This window comes from Manis javanica, chromosome X (genome assembly GCF_040802235.1).
Source record: "Manis javanica isolate MJ-LG chromosome X, MJ_LKY, whole genome shotgun sequence".
NCBI lineage: Eukaryota > Metazoa > Chordata > Mammalia > Pholidota > Manidae > Manis > Manis javanica.
In genome coordinates, this window is record NC_133174.1 from 62,578,047 (window position 1) to 62,594,958 (window position 16,912).

At 42.3% G+C, this 16,912-nt stretch overlaps 1 protein-coding gene across 3 annotated transcripts in view; it reads right to left on the reverse strand.

Moving 5' to 3' along the window:
* Positions 1–14,406, reverse strand: part of NEXMIF (neurite extension and migration factor) — a 199,668-nt gene extending 185,262 nt beyond the window's left edge. For all 3 annotated transcript variants that reach the window (XR_005055187.2, XM_036995738.2, XM_036995737.2), the window contains exon 1: positions 13,925–14,406. The gene's annotated coding sequence lies outside the window, so the exon portion shown is untranslated. The remainder of the gene's footprint in view (positions 1–13,924) is intronic.
* Between the last annotated feature and the right edge of the window lie 2,506 nt (positions 14,407–16,912).

Below are 16,912 nucleotides of genomic sequence, written 5' to 3' on the forward strand. Positions count from 1 at the left end.
TACAAGGTATCCAGATTGGTGAAGAAGAAGTTATACTGTCACTATTTGCAGATGACATGATATTGTACATAAAAAACCCTAAAGACTCCACACCAAAACTACTAGAACTAAAAGCGGAATTCAGCAAAGTTGTAGGATACAAAATTAACACACAGAAATCTGTTGCATTCCTATACACTAATGATGAACTAGCAGAAAGAGAAATCAGGAAAACAATCCATTCACAATAGCATCAAAAAGAATAAAATACCTAGTAATAAACCTAACCAAGGAAGTGAAAGACCTATACCCTGAAAACTATAAGACATATTTAAGAGAAATTAAAGAGGACACAAACAAATGGAAAATCATCCCATGCTCCTCGCTAGGAAAAATTAGTATCGTCAAAATGGCTATCCTGCCCAAAGCAATATACAGATTCGATGCACTCCCAATCACTCCCAACAGCATTCTTCAACAAACTGGAACAAATAGTTCTAAAATTCATATGGAACCACCAAAGACCCCGAATAGCCAAAGCAATCCTGAGAAGGAAGAATAAAGTGGGAGGGGGGGGGATCTCGCTCCCGAACTTCAAGCTCTACTACAAATCCACAGTAACCAAGACATTATGGTACCGGCACAAGAACAGAGCCACAGACCAGAGGAACAGAATAGAGACTCCAAACATTAAAACAAACATATATGGTCAATTAATATATGATAAAGGAGCCATGGACATACAATGGGGAAATGATAGTCTCTTCAACAGATGGTGCTGGCAATACTGGATAGCTACATGTAAGAGAATGAAACTGGATCACTGTCTAACCCCATACACAAAAGTAAATTTGAAGTGGATCAAAGACTTGAATGTAAATCATGAAACCACAAAACTTGGAAAATAACATAGGCAAAAATCTTGTAGACATAAACATGAGTGACTTCTTCATGAACATATCTCCCTGGGCAAGGGAAATAAAAGCAAAAATGTACAAGTGGGACTATGTCAAGCTGAAAAGCTTCTGTACAGCAAAGGACACCATCAATAGAACAAAAAGGTATCCTATAATATGGGAGAATATATTCATAAATGACAGATCCGATTAAGGGCTGACATGCAAAATATATAAAGCACTCACGCACCTCAGCAAATAAAAAGAAAATAATCCAATTAAAAAATGGACAGAGGAGTTGAATAGACAGTTCTCTAAAGAAGAAATTCAGATGGCCAACAGACACATGAAAAGATGCTCCACATCACTAATCATTAGAGAAATACAAATTAAAACCACAATGAGATATCACCTCATACCAGTAAGGCTCGCCACCATCCAAAAGACAAATAACAACAAATGTTGGCGAGAAGGGGAACCCTCCTACACTGCTGGTGGGAATGTAAATTAGTTCAACCATTGTGGAAAGCAGTATGGAGATTCCTCAAAATGCTCAAAATAGACCTACCATATGACCCAGGAATTCCACTTCTAGGAATTTACCCTAAGAATGCACAGCCTAGTTTGAAAAAGACAGATGTACCCCTATGTTTATCACAGCACTCTTTACAATAGCCAAGTAATGGAAGCAACCTAAGTGTCCATCAGTAGTTGAATGGATAAAGAAGATGTGGTACATATACACAATGGAATATTATTCTGCTGTAAGTAGACAAATCCTACCATTTGCAACAACTTGGATGGAACTAGAGGGTTTTATGCTCAGTGAAATAAGCCAGTCAGAGAGAGACAAGTACTAAATGATCTCACTTATATGTGGAGTATAAGAACAAAGAAAAACTGAAGGGACAAAACAGCAGCACAATCACAGAACCCAAGAATGGACTAACAGTTACCAAAGGGAAAGGGACTGGGGAGGATGGGTGGGAAGGGTGGCATAAGGGTGGGGAAAAAGAAAGGGGCATTGTCTGCTACTTTTATAGCTTTTCTTCCTCCTTCCTAATTACAACCCTTTAGTAGAATTCGTGCCTCATATCAAAAATTACCGAGTATCATAATTCTTCCAAGTGGTAAAGATACCTCAAGACAAATGCTGGGCATAGAAGCCACAGGGCATAAATCTGCAAAGAAGTAAGAAGCTAACCTTTTCAAAGAATATTGCTTCTCTCTCACTTACCAACTTTACATTTTCCTGTATGGCCCCGGAAGATGACTGGTTAGCCAGAGACGGGTAAGATTCCTCAAGGGAGGAACAACCTAAGACAGGCACAGTTGCAGGGGGGCCATCAGGTGAGAAATTGGGGATCAACAGAGGTGAGACTTAGAACCTCACCCCCTCTGTTTTGAGAGAAATCTTCTGCATCCGTGGATATTTTATTGCCCTTGTCTAGCTTGGATTAATACTTAGTCTATAGGCACACACCTGATCATCTACATTTGCCCTCTTACAGCACTAAATTATGTTTTCTACCTTTATCTTGCATCTACCTACCACTTCAGCATTTTATTAAAAATAAAAATAATAATAATAATAATAATAATAAGGGAGAAATGTGGGATTCACATATAAATCAAGTATAAAAATCAAACGAATAATCATATCTGACTTGATTGTTTATAGTTCATGATGCGTGATCAAAATTGAAAGTTTCTGTGATATGACTGCCCTTGCACTGTTCACCATGTAAGAACTTATTCACTATGTTAGAACTTGTTCACCATGTAAGGATTTGTTCGTTATGCTTCATAAGATTGGAGACTATTGAGAATTAGGCTTGGGGTTGATTAATGATTGTGCATTGAGTCCCCTATACAGAATTTTATTGTTGTTAACAACCATTTGATCAATAAATATGAGAGATGCCCTCTCAAAAAAAAAAAAAGAAAGGGGCATTACGATTAGCATGTCTAGTGGGGGGATGGTTCATGCAGAGGGCTGTACAACACAGAGAAGATGAGTAGGGATTCTGCAGCATCTTACTACACAGATGGACAGTGACTGTAATGGGGTTTGTAGGGGGGACTTGGTGAAGGGGGAATCCTAGTAAACATAATGTTCTTCATGTAATTGTAGATTAATTATACCAAAAAAAAGGAAGGGGTGCTGCAAAGGAAGGGAAAGAGGTGGGGCTGGAGAAGTGAGGGACCTGGGAAAGGGTGAGGTATGTCTCTGATAAGAGCTGCTGAGGAAGAAAATGTCAGTGCATCTAAGGGCCTTGCCCCCTAACCCCACCCTCTGGGCTATCAAGACCCATGCTAAGGAGGGCAGATATTCAGGACCCTCATATTAAAGTCCCTCAAACCAAAAAAGAAAAAAACAAGAAAATAGAGCTTAACATACAAATACAGAGAGCCAGTAAGGGAAAATATTACTGAACTTCCCCAAGGAGCGACTGTAAACACTGGATCTACATTGAGGACACTACTACAAGTCTAAGTGAAGAGAGATTTGAGAATGCAACAGTTATGCCAGTGCACAAAAGAAGCTGTGTATCAGGGTCTACTGACTCTCTGGACTTTGAACAAAAAGTGCCAGCAAGTCAACACTAAGCTCTGTGAAGGACAGACCTCTTTTACAAATGCCCTCCACCTGACTGAGCATGCTGGAAGCCTAAAGGATCAGAACACTGGGGCCATCATGATACCAAATAAGCCCTAGATTAAAAAAAAACTGAATGAATACCCTCTTCATAATCTACTCTTTTCTGTTAATATTTCCTCAATCAATGGTTATTTCAGTCATGGAGGTAGAGTTTGTCGTTACAAATAAACAAACTAACTTCTCCCCAATAGAGTAGACTTTCACTTTAACCAAACAGAGTGGTAGAGGAATCTGTAGCATGACACTCCACCTCTTTTACAAGGGTTGAGAGGAAGAAATTTAGTTAATATTATGGTATAGTTTCTACCAACTCTACTGGGTTCATACTGTCCAGCAGAGTTCCTGGTGTCCATACTTCTCTAGTACTCATAGCACTTCAGGTTTTGAAACCAATCTCCAGCCATAGACTTCATCTCCAGTAACTAGGTTCTTGTCTTATTCTATCTGTGCCCCAGTATCTAACCCCAAACCTCAATTTTTATAGGACCAAGCTCCCCTCCCTGTCTCCAGTCTTCCTAGAACGGTAATAAAAGTGTTTTACATGTATTGTCCAATATGGTAGTCACTAACCACATATGGCTATCAAGCACTTGTAATGTGACTGAATCCCAACCCCTACCCAGCAATAATGAGAAGCTCTCCCGTCCAAGTGTCAACAGAGGCTGAGTAGGGAACCTAGACTTCTACTTCTACCTGGCAATAAGGAGATAGCTCATTACCTTCTCCTGCTGAAACAGTGTCAGAGAAAGCTAGCTAAAACAGAAGGTTTAAATAACATTCAGAATATCATAACATACTACAAAAATGTCCAGGTTTCTGTCAAAAATGACTCATCATACCATAAACTAGAAAGATCTCAAAGTCAATGAAAAAAGACAGTCAACAGATGCCAAAGCCAAGACAGGAGCAGTGTTAGAATATCTGACAAAGATTTTAAAGCAGCCATGATAAAACTGCTTTGATGAGCAATTATAAAAACTCTTGAAACAAATTAAAAAGGGAAAGTTTCAGCAGAGAACAGACAATACATGGAAGAAACAAGTGGAAATTTTAGAAATGAAAAAATACAATAACTGAGATCTTTAAAAAAAAACCTCAACAGATGGGCTGGCTCTACAGAAGAATGGAGAAAACTGAGGAAAGAATCAGCTAAGTTTCTTTGAAGATAGAATGATGGAAACTATCCAATCTGAATAATAGAAAAAAAAATAGACTGAAAAAAAATGAACAGGACCTCAGGGACCTCAGACTACAAAAAAGGTCTAGCTTTCCTGTCATCAGAGGAAGCCTAGAACAGGATAAAGAAGGCAGTAGAGAAAAATATATACAAAGAAATAATGGTTGAAAACTTCCCAAACTTGGCAAAAGACATAAAGCTCAGATTCAAGAAGCTGAGAATATTCCAAAGTGGATGAATCCAAAGAAATCCATGCCAAGGCACATCATAGTCAAATTTCTGAAAACTAAAGACATTAAAAAGATCTTGAAAGCAATGAGAAAGAAATGATGTCTTACTTTTGAGTGACAGCATGATTCTCTCAGAACCCATGGAAGTCAGAAGGGAGTGGTATCACCTTTTTCAAGTACTGAAAGAAAAGAACTGTCAAATTAGAATCCTATATCCAGTGAAAATATCCTTCAGGAATGAAGGGGAAATCAAGAAATTCTCAGATGAAAGCAAACCAAGAGAATTTGTTGCCAACAGACCTGCAACAAAAGAATGGCTAAAGAAGGTTCTCTGAACAGAAAGAAAATATAAAAGGAGGAATCTTTGAACCTCAGGAAGGAAGGAATAACAATAGAAAAGTGTAAAAATAAGAGTAAGTACAATTGGCTTTGCTTCTCCTGTTGAATTTTCTCAATTACGTTTCACAGCTGAAGCAAAAATTATACACTGTCTGATGTAGTTTCTAAATATCTATAAAGGAAATGTTTAAGAGAATATTATAAATAAGGGAGGATAAAAGGACTTAAAGAAAGGTTAAGGTTTACTCAAATAGGTAAAATGGTGATACTAGTAGACCGACAAATTATATATAGGCACTCTAGAAAACAGTTTTGCAGTTTCTTAAAACTTAAACATACATTTATCATACAACTCAGCAGTCATACTCCTGGGCATTTTCCCCAGATAAATCAAAGCTTATGTTCACATGAAAGCCTTTACACAAGCTGTACAGCTTTATTTTAATAGTCAAATGTGGAGACAACCAAAATGTCCCTAAAAAGATAAATGGTTAAACAAACTGTGATAAATTTATACCATGGAATACCATTCAACAGTAAAAACAAGTGTACTGTTTATAGAAAAAAGGTTCAGATGCATCTCAAGGACATTATGTTGAGTGAAAGAAAAGCCAACCTGAAAAGGTCACATCTCTCTGACTCTACTTATATAATATTTCTGAAATGACAAAACTATATACTTAGAAAAAGATTAGTGATTGTCAGAGGTTAGGGATAGTGGGGATGAAGGGGGTGAGTGTAACTATAAAAACAATAAAGGGGCAGCACAAGAGAGATCTTTTGTGGTGCTTTATTAGTAGTTTATCTTGATTGTGGTGGTGGTTACACAAATCTACACATGATAAGATGACATCAAACTAAACACACCCATTGTTCCAATGTCAAGTTCGTGGTTTTGATCTTATGCTATATATGTGTATATATAAGTAACTACTGAGTGAACTGTGTGAAGTGTACATAGGACTTCTCTGTCCTTGCAACTTCCTGTGAATCTATAATTATTTCAAAAGAAAAAGAAAAAATATTAAGTCACTGTGACAGGCAGAGTAATGACTCTCCAAAGTAGTCCACATCCTACTTCTGGAACCTGTGAATGTTAGGTTATATGACACAGGGGAAATTAAAGTTGCAGAATTAGGTTTGCAGATCAACTAACTTTGATGGTTAGCTGGATGGGGAGATAGTATTATCCAACTAGCTAGACCCAGTGTAATTATACGGGTTTTCAAAACTGGAAGAGGTGGCGGGGGGGCAAAAGAGTGAGAGTCAGAGAAAGAGATGTGATGATGGAAGCCAGATTGAAGAAAGTGATGTAAGGAATCAACCCACCTTTGCTGACTTTGAAGATGGAGGAGAACTATGAGCCAATAAATAGTGGGCAGACTCTAGAAGCTGGAAAAGGCAAAGAAACAAAGTATCTCCTAGAGCCTCCAGAAAGGAATGCAGCCCTGCCCACACCTTGATTTTAGCCCAGTGACACCTATTTCAGATTCCTGACCTCTAGAACTATAGGATAATAAATTTATGCTGTTTTAAACCACTAAGTTTTTGGTAATTTGTTACAAGAGCCATAAAAAGCCAAAAGCTAATACAACTACTAGCTCATGGTTACAAACTAACCAACTCAAAGACAGACAACTGGCTTTTTGCAGAGTGCATTCAATTTATTAGTCAGAAGTAAATAACTCTGTACTATAATCTTAAATTAATGGTCAGTACATCATGACTAATGCTATTTGCAATTCCACATCACCAATGATAGCAATAACAGAAATCTTTCCTCAGAATTACAGGGAAAGAAATATTTTACTCTCTGTTAAATGGGGCTTACCAAGCCAATGCATAAATAGGAACAGAAGTATTTGTGTCATGGAGACTGGATATCTTGTCTCAACTTAGAGATACCTGTTTGTCAAGGAATTTCCTGCTATGTTAAGAAGATAAGGCATCTATACCTGTTTTCTAATGGGGAGAATAAAGAAATAATAGAAATATGCACTGAATTTGAAAAAGGGTGTAGGAAATTAATGCAGATGGTTAAAAAGACCCAGCCAACAACAAAGCTAATTTCCTATAAGACAGGAAAATCTGTCCTATTCCTTTCTCTGTCTCTAGTATCCCAGTGGTTAGTACATAGTAGATGCTCAATAAATGTTTGCTGAACTGAATGAGAAATGATTATTAATGGGCCTTTCCAGATTTAGGATTCTATTAGCCCTCATACACTGTCATACTTCAATTGCTAAGACAAGCAAAGACAGCAATAAACATTTATTCATGGACACAAACGCCACCTGTTCCTATCACTCCAATTGCAAGGCACAGATGTGGCATACCTTCCTGTTTACAGAACTTGAGGAACTTTGCCTTTAATATATGATGGTAGATCTCCAGGAAGGCTAATACTCCAAAAGGTCCATGAGTCCCAAGGGTCCTCATGAAGATATCTGCACACTATCTCCCTCTCTGACTGCTTCACCACACCCTACAATTGGTGCTGGCAAGAGTTCCCTATTTTTGTTGAGGTCATTGGATAAGAGAAATATATAGAGATAGAGATAGATGAAAGGGAGAGAAAAATGGCGACAGGTGAGTTTTTATGGTGAGTTTTATTTTATGTATTATTAATGAAATGGTAGAGGATAAGTGATGAAGAGACATTTTTAGGAATCTGAAAGTTGACAAGTATTTAGGGAACAAGCCTTGACTTGTTTTTGATGAGAATAGTAACATCAAAACGAGTGCTAAGTGACCCTTTTTCATAATAAAAAATGCCTGTAAAGGCTAATCAGAAAAATTCTTGTAACTGTAGCTGAGACCTGTGGACCATGAGTATACTAATAAAAGGCTTTCTTGAGAGAGTCCTTTTTGTGTTTCTATTTCAAGCTACCATGACCATGACAGCCATGCAACAGCAATTCTTCTAACAATTGGGCAAAGGCTAGTGCAGAGGTTTTTTTAAACTCACAATGCACGATTAGACTTCCCAAAAGTGTATGCAAGAGTCATATATGTAAATGTGCACTTTTCTGAGGGGAGTATCCTTGGCATTCATTGAATCTTCACAGGGTTTGACTCCAAAAAAGGTTAGGAGCCACTAAGTTAGATGGTGATGGCCTACTTTTTCTATTCCTCTATTCAGTAAAGCACTTCCTCAGAATGTGTTCCAGTTATTTAGTAACTAAAGAGACAGCAGGTCTCTGTTCAAGCGAGTTACTGAAACCTGGTCTCTGGGTTAATAATCACATGAATGCCTGGAATAATATGGCAAATATTGGGAAGGAGGGCAGAAAGAATTTAGTAGCACAACAAAATTTAGGTCACTGCAATAGGCAGGAAAGAAAAGATTAATAGTGACATTTTGACTCAAACAAAATATTCACATGTGTATTTTACTTTTTGCCTGCCACTCTACCAAGTTCTGAGCAATCTCTCAAATCCTAGTTATAAGCTGATAGGTATGCATTCAGGGAATGTGGACTTATTTTAACACTGGCCTAAGTAAAGCTCAATTACCAAATTACTAAGGGGAGACTTGAAAACACTTGAAAAAGCAACCCCAAAAGGCTCCACATCTTCTTCTTGTCTGCATTCTTTCTTTTTCCATAGCAGGCAAGATTTGGCCTATAGGCCATAACTTCTTTTGATTCCTGCCATAAATCAATGAAAAACAATCACAAATACTTAGGACTGGAAGGCAGTTTGAAAGTTCATCTTGTGACTTACAGATAGGGCCAATGGAAATATATGTAATATAAATTTATAAATGTGTATATGTTTTATTTACATAGTTATATATTTGGCAAGGCCACATGCAAACTATTCTGGACAGAGACAGTTACCTGTGCACTTCTCAAAATATATTCTAAAAAGAATTCACACTTCCATTGGTACCACCCTCTTTTGTCTTACAACTACCATGGTCAAGATGATCTTTCTAAACTTAAATGCCTCCTCATATATTCTATAAACTCATTACCTATTACCAGTCTTTCATGAAAGTAAGAACAGCCACTCTCCAGCATGCAGATAGCACCTCTTTGTGTGTGTGTGTGTGTGTGTGTGTGTGTGTGTGTGTGTACATTTTGCATTTTGGAGGTATGTCTTTGAGTTCAACAATCCAGGTCTGTCAAGCCCAAAGCCTGATCATTTCTGGTGTTCTTATCCTCTTGAAAGATTTCTTAGCTGGGAAAAGGATAAACTTAGCCAGTTGAGGGACTATGACATTTCCAAAGCTCATTATTCCCTCAAGTTTAAAAATATATCCATCTTCCCAAGTCAAGAAGCATAGTTTAATTTAAAGGTGGCTTATAGTTAGGGTAATCAGAGAATTTTTTGTCCAAATGTATATACTTCTGAGGGTGAAACAAATATGCTGATACAACAGGTACAATAAACCACAACATATGGCCACACCACTTATAGTCCTCCACAGGGGAAATGATTTAACATCCCCCAAACAAAATGAATCTCTATGCCTGTTCTCAACAGAAGATTGCTTGGCACTACTCTAGCAGTCAGGCCCATGGCATAATCTTGGTCTCTAACCTCTACACCCCCTCAGATTAAACATTGAGCAACTTCTTGCTTAGGCTAGCCATGTAATACTTGAAATGGGCTACTGAGGGAGAGATAAGCAACTTTTTATATGGGGTTTGGTGATGTTTGAAAAAATAATAGATAATTGTTTATATCAAAACCATCTTACTGGGGATGGATAAGATGACCTATTGAAGTTCTTTTTAGAAAAATTATGAGTATGTGCATAGCAATTGGTCCGGAAGACTTCAGTCCATTTTTCCATCAGAGAACAAGGGAAGAGAAGACAAGGTCACAGTGCTTATCTATAGAAAAAGAGGCCAAAAAGAGCACATTCCCTAGCAGAGGGCTGCAAATCACTATGGTCAATGAGGGACTGGAGGGAAGAGAGACAAAGGGAGTCCTCAGCCCTTACACAAAACTGGCCCAGGAAAGGCATTACCATCACTAAAAGGCAGCTTCCCTGCACCTTCCACTCCCCGGGCTGACCCCCACCGCAGAGCAGATATCCTTAAGGTTGTGATGTGCTTACTGTTATACAAGGCTAGTGTTGTTTAAGAGAGCCATGTTCACCTCTGCCTACAATGAAATTTTCTGGTTAAGAGAAAAGGTCTGAAGTTAAAAGGCAGTCCGAATTGATTTGCATTCATCCAGTGCCCTTTGTTTTGTTTCAAAGCAGCCTTGGAAAAGTGGCAAGAAGAGTCCCACAAGCCCTTTATGTCTAACCCTATGACCTTGGGTTTGAAAAGGTGCTTTTTAGTAGAGAAACTGTTAATTAGGGAGCTAGTTGATGGGGAAAAAATTAAACTTTCCAAACCCGAAATCTTTAAGATGAGAAAAACAGGGAAGCCAGACGACCTACTCCTTATTGTATCATTTCCCATCCCTGTCATTCACTTTTGTCCTTCTCTCCTTTTGCTTACTACAAGAGGGAACACTTACGACATGTATGTGCCCCAGATAAATAAGTTTAAAGACAACGTAACAGTTAAAGGCTAATTAGAATCTCCTTTTCCCTCCTAAGGGATTTGGAAGGGGAAACAGGTATTCACTAGAACTAGATTTAGGAATAGAAAGTGCAATAGATGCTTCTTCTGTTGGGTTGGTCTCTCTGGTTTAAGTAATACTTCTATTAGATAAGGACCTCACAGTGATTGTGTTAGAAATCCATGAGCACATCTTTGAGTGCTTCCAGCACTAATCACTTTTCTGGTCTCTCTTCTCCTACCTCCTAAACACAGGCAATACCACGGTATCTTATCTTTAGTTCTCTCTGCTCACAGGGTAGTTCACAGTTAATCAGAAGACTTTGGAAAGAAGAAAAAGAGAGAGACTGAGTAAATAAAACAGAGAGAAAACGGCAGTGTTCTGCACTTGTTTGACTTCCGGCAACAGGGTGTTATAAGCTTCCTTGTGTGCGTGCACGCACATGCACCCGCCTGTGTTTGTGTGTGTGTGTGTGTGTGCGTGCGTGCACGTGCACATGCATTAACAAGCCCTGATGCATGGAAGATTTATTCACTGAACAGGTTCATCTACTTAACAGACCTGACATATGTCAAATTCTACCATGTGCTTACATAATTGTTACCCATTTATCAGAGCTGTTATTTAGCCAAATATTTGTTTTAAAAGTATTTTCCTTTAAATGACTTTCTCTAGCCCACTTGCACAGTCAATCATAGTTCATTTTAATCATGTTATGTTGTGTTACGTTATGTCATGTTACGTTATTACCTATTCGGTGGAAGTCTCTAAAATCTAATCTTCCCAGGGCATTTCACCTCCACCCCAAATCTATTCTTTTTTTTTCCTGGTAATGCATTTCTGGTTAAATTCACATCACATGGAAAACATTAAAAATATATAGAATGTTCTCTCATGTTATGATATTTTACATTCTTGATATCCAAAAACAGCAGTTTCTCAACATATTCTTAAATTCACAGGTCTGAATACTGTTAACCTAAAAACTGACTAGAAGGACAAAAGGAGATGATGTTTTGCATGTTTGAGTGTGTGTCTGTGGGGTGTGGAAGGGCAGTTCAGACAGCTACAGGAGAGCTAGTTAGATAATTAGAATAAGTGAAACTAAGTCAAATTCCAAGTCTTAAATTTTGTTGAATCACTCTACTCCATCTGAACACACATAAGCACAAAAAAATTACATTTTTTTCAGCTCAAATGCATGGAATCTACCTGGGTTCTGTGGGAGGTAAAATATTGGAAGGTATTTTCAAGGAACAAAAAGGTCTAATCACTAGCTGCCATAGCTAGTTTGAGTTCCTGTGTTGTAAATATGCTGTTTGCAAAAGCAAGAGGCTCATTTTGACCTCTCAGGTCAAAGAGTGTGGGGAGTAGGAAAAATGAGGTGGGCTGGGGAGGAGGGCAAGAGGAAAGGAATCCCACTACCACACAAGTAAATCTTTGACCTAGTAAGCAAATACGTTTTTGTTGTTACTGCTGGGTAAAAGGTACAATTCTTTCAGAAATTAGACCCAGTATTTAAAATGTGCCAATCCAAATGTAAATTGCTCACTAGACAGATGGTTAATTATATTCACAGCCACATATTTCACTGGGATAGTTTCAGACCCTCAGCCAGTTTAATCTGACTAGCAGGTTTCCCAGTTAATGTGTAAAATGACAGTTACTTAGGGCTTTTTTGTTCCTTTCTGAAAATATATTTTAAATAAGTGTAAATTATCTTCAGTCACAAGAACGTCATTGCTGTAAACAAAACGTTTGGTTATGTTGCCCTATGTGTAAAATACGTAAGGGAGATTCATCCCCTCAAACTCAAATGGTCTCTGTAGTTCGGAGAACACCATGGGAGCACCTTTTCTCACCAAACCGAATGTTTCAGGAACTGTCAGCCCCTGCTGCTCCTCTTACACTAACAACTGAGGAGATATTCAAATCCGGGGTTAAAGTGGTTTGATGCTTTGTAAAAATAGCCCTGGCAACGCTACACACAAACCATGTTTTTTCATATACTGTCTAGAAAATGGAACGTTAGGAAAAGGCCACTTAACTCAGTATACTGCTGTGCACAGAATTCAAAGATATGCTGGGAGCCAAACCCCAGAAGCAAAATATGAAACCCACTTATTTCCAAAACGTATTACTATAAGCAGAAGCTCGACAAAAATAAACTGTACCCGTATCGAAATGGGTATGCCAAAATTTTTTTTTTTTTTAAGTTCTAACAAGACAGAAAGCCTTGCGCGGGTGATTCGGTCCCTCACGAATCAGACAGACAGTAGCAGTCATGCTGAAACCACTGGATTCCTCAGCAGAAAGGCTCCAACTCAGTGGCGCGTTTCCCACACTTTCCCAGAGCCCCGCCGGCTCCCCACCTCCCTCTTGTTCCCGGGGGTGCGAGACCGAACGGACATGTGCTGCGGAGAGTGTCGGAGCGAAACGCCAGAAGCCACACAGGAAAGCATCAATTCGACTGCCACCGAGAGCGGGAAGGGGCCCCGGGCCAATTTCCGCAAAGGTGACAAGCTGGGCGAGGCTCCGGAGAGTCCCCGAGTCGCACCTGCCCGCAGCCCTGGACCGGGGACGCGTGTTTGGGCGCGCTCGGTGGTCCGCACGGCAGCATCGCGCGCGCTGGAGGCGCCGGCTCTTCGCACCTTTGCGGCTTTGGCCCGGGCGCCGGGTCTCGGCCGCTCCGTGGGTTTTCCCGCTGGCGCTGAAGCGTGAGGCGTCTATACCGGTTCGCTGGCCCGGATCGCTCCGGCACCAGCATGAGAGGCGGCAGCGCTCTGCTGGTTCCCGCTGCCCGGCTGCGCGCGGGAGAGCACGACGGCTGTGGCCGCTCGCTTCCCCTCCCCCCGGGCGCAAGCACAGAGGCCTTTCCTAGATTGCAGTGCCTGGTAGGGCCATCCGGGCTCTGTCGCCCTGGCGGCCTCTCTCCTCGTACACAGACACACAGACGCTCGCCATTCTCACACAGAAGCCCTCCCTTCCCTTTTCTCTTCCTCCTCCTCTCGCTCGGCTTCGCCCAGTTCGTTCCACCCACTGCCGCCGCCACCCGGAGCCGGCCGCAGAGAGCCGCGAGAAGGCCCCCGGGCTGGATGGCAGCGCTCCGACTCACCTCACAGGCCGACTCCCAAGGCGCAAGGCGCCGGCGGGCTCAGACAGCGGGCGCTGGAGCGAACACGGCCGCAGTCAGGGCTGGGCTGCCGCCGCCACCGCTGGAGCTGCCGCCGCCGCCGCTGCTACTGCTGCCGTCGCCGTCGCCGCCTCTGCCTCAGCTCCATGCGCCGGGCCCGCCAGGTGGACGCGCCTCCCTCCCTCAGGCGCCGCCGTCGCCGCCGCGCTAGAGGGAGTCAGAGCTGTGGGGCTCTGGCCCTGAAACTCAGCGCCTGGGTGGCCGCCGGCTCCTCCCGGGATCCGCGCTTCGCGGACCAGGCTCCCTCGCCAGCCGGCTGCGCGCGCGGCGGCTGCGGCCGTCCGCGGGAGGGAGAGAGGAGATCGGCTGTTGCTGTCGCTATCGTGCTAAAGGCTGCTGTTGTCGCTACCGCTACTGCTGTGGCGGTGGCGGCGGCAGCGGCGGCTGCTGCTACTGGTTTTCTTTCCCCGGTTCTCCCCTGCCTCGTTCCCCCTCCTCCCCCCACTTTCTGCTCCTCCTCCTCCCCCTTCTCCTCCCTCCGCCGCTTTTCTCAGAGCCTCTGCGGTCTCTGCTTGTTCTCCTCTTCTCCCTGAGCTGCCTCTGCCCATTCAGAAAGGTGCCCAGAGTGGGACTGCCTCGGCTGTCACCATCGCTGTTGCCCCTGCCATTGTTTCCTCCAACACCGCTGTTGTTGCTGAACACGTTCCCCCGCTCTACCTCTCTTCCCCACCACAGCCCTCCCCTTCCCTCCCACTCTCTCTACCCTCCCAACTGTCCCTTACCCGTATGCCCCCTCCCACTCTGTCCGTCTGTCCCTCCCTCCCCTCAGGAGCCCGGGAGCGCGCACTGCGCGGCCACCTGTCATAAAGGGCGCGCACCCCCCTTCCCCACCCCACCCCGCCCCCCACTTGCATTCTTGCAGCCAGCCCAGTCCCCTGCGCCACCCACCAGTTCTTCCCCAGGTCGACAAGCAGCTGGACACCACTCTCCCACGCCTTTTAGGGCACTGTGTGCACAGAGAGGGGAGCTCTGAAGTTTGGGGAAGAATATTTCAACGGCTTCCTCCATCAGGCATCTAACCGCTCAGCCTCTACCTACCCTTAACTTCAGAGCCCACCCTCAGGACGGTGGGTCATGTTGGAAGGGCTGGACTAAGGGCCGTTCCCCAGAGATTGGAAAGGGATGATTTTGGGAATACATAGAGAAAGAGAACCGGAACCTGAATATGCTGGGAAGGAAAAGAGATCCGCCTGACTGCTGTCACTGAGAAATCCCTTAGGTGTTTATTTCCCTTCAGAATTCCTGGAAACCCAACAGGGAACAGCAAGGGATTCAAGTACAACTTAGAAGGGGAGACCATTTAGCATTCCTGGAGCCCTGGAATATAAGGTTGGGGCCTGAACCACCACCACCAGGAGCCAAGATAAGAGATGGAAAGGTTGGTGCTAGAATGGAAGTGGTAAGGGGGAGCTAAGCTACTTTGTGTGCACTTGCTCCAGCAAGCCATTGTCAATGCATAGCTTCTCCAGTCTGGCAGGGTCCAATTTCAGTTTTTTTCTGCTGCCAGAGCTGCAGCCTCATTTTCCTCTCAAGGCTCAGACTTTGAGACCTGATGTGTTCTTACTATCATCCTCAACAGAACCTCTAGAGCCTGTCACACAACCCTTCCCCAGAAACAGCACAGGTTAGGGGAGGGTTATTTCCTTTCCCAGGCAAAGTACAAGAGACAAATGTTCTAGATATTCCACTGCCAACAAGGTCTGGGGTGCCTTATCATGTTTGAGGCATTCTTTATGGCTCTCTCACAACTGAGCAATAAAGTTTCTGTCTGGGCACAGGGAATCCTTTTACAATTACTCATCTCCATGTCTTGGTTTCTGCCATTCCACCTTCTTCCAACACTCTTGTTTTTATCCCCCTCACATTTTATATTTATGAAATTCATCCATGAATAATAACTCATCCTTAAATAATTGACACTTATTGAAGTCCTTATTATGTACCAGGCACTCTGCTGAACAACTTATGCAAATTATTTTATTTAATCCACACAATAAACACAATTTTATCACTCCTGTTGTACAAGTGAGAAAACTGAGCCACAAAGAAGGGCTGAAATCATATGGGTTTCAAATTCATATGTTGAAGGTCTAATGCCCAATATCTCAGAATGTGATGTATTTGGAGAGAGGGTCTTTAAACAGGTGGTTAAGTTAAAATGAGTTGGTTAGGGTGGGCCCATATCCAATCTGATTGGTGTTCCTGTAAAAGGAGAAAATCCATACAAAGAGACACCAGGGGTACATGGGTATAGAGAAAAGACCACTTGAGGACACAGTGAGAAGGTAGCCATCTGAAGACCAAGGAGAGAAGTCTCAGGAGAAACAAAACATGCTGACACCTAGATCTTGGACTTCCTGCCTCCAGAACCATAAGAAAATTAACTTCTGTTGTTGAAGCCACTCATGCTGTGGTATTTTGCAATGGCAGCCTGTAGATTAAGTGAAGGTTCCTGTAGCCAGGATTCTCACCTGGCCCTGGTGGGCTGGCTCACTACACACATGTGGGCAATACGTTGTTATTAACTCTGTATAAAGAACTCTGCCCAGTGCTCTGGGTGACACGGTGGCATGGCTGCAGGAGAGCAGAGATGAGACTGGAGTGGTGGCAACACCGAGGACAGAGATTGAGACAGCTGTGCGGGCAGAAAGGCCCAGAGGCAGAGACCTGCTTGTTGCATGCAGACTCGCTCTGAGTGGACAGGATTCTAGGATTGACCTGCACTGTGGAAATAAAGTTGGGTATAACACTTTCACTCCAAGAACATTCTACTGTCATTTCTTTGGTCTCACTGAATCTGTAGTGAACTTGTCTGGGGTTGAAATCCATTGGCAAGACATATCCCTAGCATACTAACACAATAGGGAGGGAATCATGGAGTGTCTTGAGTAAAAGGGCGGTAGAGAGGAC